This window comes from Papio anubis, chromosome 6 (genome assembly GCF_008728515.1).
Source record: "Papio anubis isolate 15944 chromosome 6, Panubis1.0, whole genome shotgun sequence".
In the NCBI taxonomy this organism is placed as follows: domain Eukaryota; kingdom Metazoa; phylum Chordata; class Mammalia; order Primates; family Cercopithecidae; genus Papio; species Papio anubis.
The window spans coordinates 132777091-132783905 of NC_044981.1; the positions used below are offsets into that span (position 1 = coordinate 132777091).

General features: G+C 48.6%; 1 protein-coding gene across 7 annotated transcripts in view; it reads right to left on the reverse strand.

The window, feature by feature from the left end:
* L3MBTL3 (L3MBTL histone methyl-lysine binding protein 3) overlaps positions 1–6614 on the reverse strand; it is a 122680-nt gene extending 116066 nt beyond the window's left edge. For 3 of the 7 annotated variants that reach the window (XM_003898195.5, XM_003898196.5, XM_021937896.2), the window contains exons 1-2: positions 6493–6614; positions 2879–2957 (exon numbers count right to left, since the gene is read on the reverse strand). The gene's annotated coding sequence lies outside the window, so the exon portion shown is untranslated. Of the gene's footprint in view, positions 1–2878; positions 4348–5461; positions 5612–6202; positions 6464–6492 lie in introns of those variants that run through there. The other 4 variants (XM_031667449.1, XM_031667452.1, XM_031667450.1 and 1 more) reach the window with 4 other exon arrangements.
* Between the last annotated feature and the right edge of the window lie 201 nt (positions 6615–6815).

A 6815-nucleotide genomic window follows, 5' to 3' on the forward strand; every position in this document is an offset into this window, starting at 1 on the left:
GAACAAATCCCTCAATAGTAGCAAGTGGTAACACTGGAAGACAGTGTAGATCTTCACCAGAAAGTCACCTTGCCAACACACTGGTCAAAGAAAGAATCACCTCGATCCATCTTGCTAGACTCTTGCTAGACACACAAATCAGGCATTCCTTGACAGTGGGTGAAGGGCTTCTTACTCATTTCTGAAGACGAAGCACTAAAAGAGGAATGCATTATATTGTGCTATGTGTATTGGATAATATGTCATTGTCCTGCATCAGTTAGCCCAGAAATCCATGTTTCCTGGCTCAACAGCTCCAAAGAGTGCTGGAGCCCTCATCCTTTCCTACTAGTACCATGTGAAACTGTTACACTATTATTAGAAGAGTTCATTATGTCTACTCCCAGAGTAAGGATCTCTAGAACTCCTCAAGAGCAGGGATCTAGTCTTTTAAGTGTTCAACACTGTAAGAGCTCAGAAAGAAACTGGTTAAGTAACTAGCAGAAACAATACTGCAGGGATCACTCAAGTTACCCATCCTGGGGATGCCAATGGTATATCCCACACACCACATAAAGTAAGTTCTCTCACAAATTCCCCATCCTAACTGCACTACTATAAACAGCACTGGCTGAAATATGGAATTCTTAAAAATAAACTACCAGCCCAGTAGAAATTCTTTAAGAACCAACTCACAATTACTCAGGGACTAATTAAACAGGATATAGACTTCTTTTTTCCTCCCCTATTGGGTTTTTGGATTCTTAGAACATTGATTGGATAATCTCCAAAGACTGGAGATGAAATAAAACTAAAACTTGTCAGGGTTTATTTTGTCAGGTTTAGTAGCATCAAATCGAAAATAATAACAGATAGTACTTGCAATTTTTTTTAATCTAGATTTTACATAGTTGGCTATAATTAGATTGCAGCCAAAGAGGTCTAGAAAACAAAGAGGAAAAGCCCTACTTGGACATTTCCTAAATTCAGTCATTCGGAGGACTCATGTTCTGGCCCCTATAGTTAGTTTAAATCATTACTACTCCACTTACCTATTTTCTCATCCTCATCTCCCAGCAGACTCATGCAACTAAAGTATTAATTACAGTACATTAATTCCCCTCACACCAACCCTTCTACTTTCATCACCCTACCATTTTCACAATTAGGCATCATTTTAAAGTATTTCTTTCATTTACTCCTACTTATTCAATGACTAGTTTGGGATAAATAAATTTCAGGTTTTATATTCTGCACCATGTTAGAGCATGGTCTCTTCCCTCAAAGAGCCAACAGTATACAAGAGAAACTACTTTTTTCTCAAGACAAGATATACTCCTAGAAATATTCTGAGAAATCCATATCATACACACATCAGAAACCAATCTAAAAATTTTAGCCAAAAGTTAAATCAATATATTCTGACTTAGACAATCTACCTCCAGCCCTTCACAAAGCTTGACAAAGGTAAAATGATATGACCACTATACATCTGAATAACTCTTTATGGTTCTCAAAATCTGATTTTATTTGATTCTTTTAACAAAAGATACCAGGCAAGCATTGCTCCCACTCTGCAGATGAGGAAATGGAGGTTAAAGGAGGTAGAGTGACATATACAAGGTGATATATCTAGTTATTGAATTTAGTCTTCTGATTCCTATTCTAGCATTCTATCCACAGACCCAGTGACTTCCCAAAGAAAAACAAGCAGTGTCTTCAAATCAGCACATTTAAACATGAAACTCACCATCTCAGGAAACAGATTTTACTCTGCTTGAACTCTACTTGTCTGCATGACCCTCCTATAGCTGTTCTTGCCCCATTGTCTCTGCTGCATACTACATAGACCACATCTACTTATTTTGCTAATTACACAATTCAAAGCGATCCACGAGCAGCAAAAGGCAATAAACTCCTGTCAATCATTTTTATATCAATAATTACTCATTTTGACTTCTAGATTACATCTGGCCCAATGAAGGTTGTTAGTTCTGCTCTAAAAAGGTAGGCTAATTTTGGTTTTCTTTTGTTTTTGCCAAACAAGATTTAGCGACCCCTTTATTACTCAAGACAGGGCAGAAAAACAGGCACAAAAGGAGAGGGGAAGATTAAAGGAAGAAAAAAACAAAAACGAAAAAGGTATAAACAGTAGAAAGCACTGGAGTAGCATAAATGTACTGAAATGTTCTACCCCCAGAGATGGCTGCCCCCTCTGCCTCAGAATGACCTTTGCCCTAAAAGGAGGTCCTGGAGTATTGGAAAGAAGCCAACACCCTCCAAAATTACCAAAGAGGTATTGGTAGACAACAGCTGTATTCCCTTTGGAGGTATGTTCAAAAGTTGACAAGTCTAAGCTAACACACTGAAACTCACACTCATAACCGTGCAACATGGTACTTGGCACAAGTCAGCCCATCTTGGATTTAAGCCATAGAAGTTACGTGACAAATACCCCCAAAGCACTCAATGTAAATTTCATTCACAAAATGTTACCACTGGCCCCCCCAAGACATTTAGAGTTCCAGAATCTTCCATATCACTGTACAATGATGTAACACACATAATAATTTACAACCCTTTTGTTCCAGTTTTTCTACTTTTTCAACTCCAAAGAATAAGACAATTTACTTTCAGTAGAAAACAGGTGCTAAAATCCTAATTAAGAATCTAGTAAGTAAGCCAATACAAAGATTATCCAGGACAATCTCATAACTTCCTAATGTTTCATTCAAACTACAATCACACTTAGTGTCAATACATTCATGCATTCAAAGCAGTCCCACAAAATGATGTTTTTCTGCCAAGCCCGTCTCATACTCTCCTTCCTGATCTCCAAATGCAGCTTTTTAACATTTGCAGGTATGTCAAGCAATTTGTTTCAACAAGCGGGTCTTACCTTTCGGCGGTGATAAAACACAGAACTCTCTGGCGATCTTCACAATTGCTGTCCACTCTCAAGATTTCTCCTAAGAGTTCTATCATTGGTTTAAAAAGAGGGAAAGTAAAATCAAAACACTGTCATCAAAAAGAAACCTTCAAATCCACAATCCCCAATTAAGAAGTTTACATTCTGAATCACTTAGGCATAATTTTACACCATGCCAATCGGTAAATTAAAATAAAATAAGCTGGTTCTAGATGAGTTGAAATGGATTTTAATCATTCCTATCATTCCCATGTCCTAAATTCACCCAATAAAATGTCTCCTATTGTATATTACGGGCAGGTGAAAGTTACAAGGATCATTTGAGTCAACTTTAATTTCCCTCACTGTTTTTATCTTTAAAATTAAAGATATTTTACAGAATACACACTGGAAAAAGAATAGATATTATATGAACAGTTTTAACCCATACGTTTAAGGACTTTAAATCACAAATTATACAAGTATTCAGAAACAATTTCGTACTCAGTGAAACAAAATTACAGTCTTAGAACCAAAAGGGACTACTTATTCGGACTATACATAACTATACAGCTAAGAAACTACATAAAATTGCCTTATATTTATCAGAGGGTAAAATGAACAGCTCATATAAAAGGCAAATCTCAACTAAAGGTCTTCTCCATTTCTTCAAAAGTTTTAAACACATTTCAACTTTGCAGTTTTATTAACATTCAAAATGAAGTCATCAGCTGAGACTCATAATTAAAAATTGATCAGAGGTACAGACACCGATAAATGCAAAAGCAAACAATTGTTTCCAATTCAGGGAGCGATCAATCTCAAATCCCAGAATAAAAGCAAAGTGTTTTTCCCACATAACTCATGTCGGATGGAAGTTACAGGGTCTGAGTCCTCAGAATTCATTGCTCCGATTTACTAAACTTTCAATTTCTGATCAGCATCCTTTCACACAACATCTGGCTGCTCGCTCAGGTCCTCTAATTACTTCCACGTCTGAACGGACTACGTAGCTACAAGTAAAGGCCAAACTTTGCTCTCGGCCTTCCGAACTTAAAGACGCGTTTAACCACTAGAGGTCTCCCCTTGGCCAGTTTTGCACGTTCGCTATTTTGCTGCACTTGAAACTTTCCGGAGAAATGCTCTCTACTCGAGTCAGTGTTTTTCTAAAAACTTGCGCAAAAATCCACGCGACCGAGATAGCCAGCACACAGCCTCTCGGACTCCCTAAACCAATAAAGACATCACAAACAACGCTCTAGGAAAACCAAAAGGAGAAATGGACGCACTTGCCCCGGCCGCGCCCCCCCACCCCAAAATCTTATTTCTCATCTCAGTTTCCCCTAACCTAACAATTAAAAACCTATTTTTGTTTCTATGCACTCTGAATGATCTCGAATGCATTTTTCTGGCGGTGGCCCCGAGGTGGAGAAGAAGCGGGCCAAGGGATGCGGGGCGTTGGGGGTGGGGGCGGTGAGGGGGAGGGCCGTGCTCACAGTGCCCAAGGAAGTTGCCTAAGGAAAGGGACTCCGTTTTTCGGGTCCCCTCAAAAAATCGGCGGGGAGGGGGAGGAAAAGGAAGCGGGGTAGTGGCAGCAGGGGGACTCAGAAGGGAAACCGAAGCAACGTTTACCTCCGTCTCCCGTGGAAGGGTGGGGTAGAGCCGCGGTCCCCGCGCCCCGGAGAGCAGCTAGTTACCCCCACCTCCCTCCGAGCGCAGGCGGACAGACCGACGCCCCCAGCCCTCCGCGGGGACCCGGGAGGAACCCGCCCGCTTTTAAACTTTCTCTCACGGTCGCGCTGCGGGCCGTGCTTTGACCGGGACGGGGGGGAGGGGGGAATCGCAGGGCCTTTTTTTTCTTGAAAGGTAATTAAAGTTTTACCACCAGTCCAAAAGTTGCGCCCTCCCCCCGCCCGTGCCACTGTGCCCTCCTCCCCCTCCAGGGCTCTCAAGTTTTCCTCCCTGCCCGCCGGCCCCCACACTCCACCAGCTCGCGGGGCGCGCGGCGGATGCCTCGGCTCCTGCGCTTCCCGATCCCCACCCCCGCCGGCCTCTACTTCCCCCCGCCCCGCCGCCGCGGCGCGAGGACGGCCCGCGGGGCCCAGGACGCGAGTGTGCAAAGCCCATTATTCCGGAACGGCACACGCACGCGGCGCGAGGCGGGCGGCGGCCCCGGCCCCGGCCATTTTTCCTCCCAAGTTAAGGCAGGCGTAAACGGTTACTGGAAAAGCAGCCCCGCGCCGCCCCCACCCTCCCCCCGCCAGCCCGCCGCCCCGGCGCGGCCGCCGCCGCCGCGACCGCCGCCGCCGCCGCCTCCCGACACACGCCCGCGCCCCGCTCCCGCACCCGGGCCGGCGCGGCGCCCGGCTGGCGCCAGGGCGAACGCCGCGGCGGCGCGGGCTCAGCCCGGCCCGCGGCCCTCGCCCTCTCCCGCGCGGACGGCCGCCGCCGAGCCCGCGCCGCCTCGCTTCCCAAAGCACTTTCCTGCCTCGGGCAGAAATAAACCGGAGGGTTTGTTGCGGTAACTTTCCCAAAATGGCGGAAGTGGGCTGATCACTTGAAATTCTCACACACTCGGTCGGGAAGAGGGAGGCGGCGAGGAAGCCACGCAAACTCTCGGCCGCCGAGCCCCGCCGCGGGTCCGTGTGTGTGCGTGCGTGTGAGTGTGCGTGTGCGCGGTGGGAGTCGGGCAGGCCTTTCCGCCGCGCACACAGCACACGCCGGGGAGACGCGCCTGCATTCAACCAGTCCATTCTCCGCAGCCCGAGAGGGGAGAAGGCGGCCTCTTTTCCCACTGCCTCGGTCTCCCGTACTTGTACTTCTCGCGCTCGCCCGCCGGCTCGCTCGCTCTCCGGTGCGCGCCCGGCACAAAAGGCCACACGGGCGGAGGGGGCCGCAGGGGCGGCGCGCGGGGCTCGCGCCTCCCGCCGCACCGATCCGCGTCCCCGGCCGCCCCCGCGCCCCCGCCGGCGCCCCCCGCCTCGGCGGCGCGCTCCGCCGCCCGGGCTGCGGCTCCGCGGCGCCCACCCGGACACGCACCCCGGAGGAGCCCGGCGCCATATATCGCTCCCCACCCCGCGCCCGGTGTGCGAAGCGACCAAAGTGACAAGCTCGGGGGCGCGGGGAGAGACCACGCATCCGCCGCCTGCGCGCCAGCCTGAGCCCGACGCGGCCGCCTCGCCCCGGCTCCCTTCCGCACGGCCCCCCACACCCTTCCCCGTGTGCGCGCAAAGAAAAAAATACAAGTCTCTCCTCCCCCCATTTTTTCCTTTCTCTTTTCTCTCTCTTTTGTTCCTCTTTCACACTCGCACTCACTACTTCAGAGTGAGATGCCCAGAGACTCCCTCTCCAGCCGTTTCCGAGTCACTTGCCCACTTTTTTCCCCGGGATTAAGTTTTCTCCTCTTTCCCAGAGGCGCAGAGAAGTGGGGGAGAAACCCCTTCTGTCCCTCCCCTCCCCTGATCTGTTTCACAAGACGAGGGTGCGCTTCCTTCCCTCTATAGGGCTCTTAACTTTCATCCTCACCCAGAAAAATAAATGAATGGCTTTTGCACGGACAAATCTTCAGATTAATTAGAGATTAGATCCGATCAACCGCTTCTTACCCCCAAATTTTCTCTTTTTTTTTTCTCCGTCTCACGAGTAGTCCTGACAAATGGTCCAGGGCTGCGGGCGCAGTGCGCATGTGCGCGTAGAGTCAGGGCTGGGGAGAGGGGAAACTGCGCTGGTGCCGGTGCCGCCGCCGCCGCCGCCGCTGCCGGGGAGGCTCGCTCTGGCTTCCCTGTTACTGCTGCTGCGCCTTCGCCGCTGGAAAGCAGCAATAAAGCCGGGTGGCAAATGCAGCTGCCCGCAGATCCTGTTTCAGGTGCATCTTTTCAATGGCCCGGTCACCGCCTCAGAGCTGGTTCAAGAACAGTCCAAACAAATA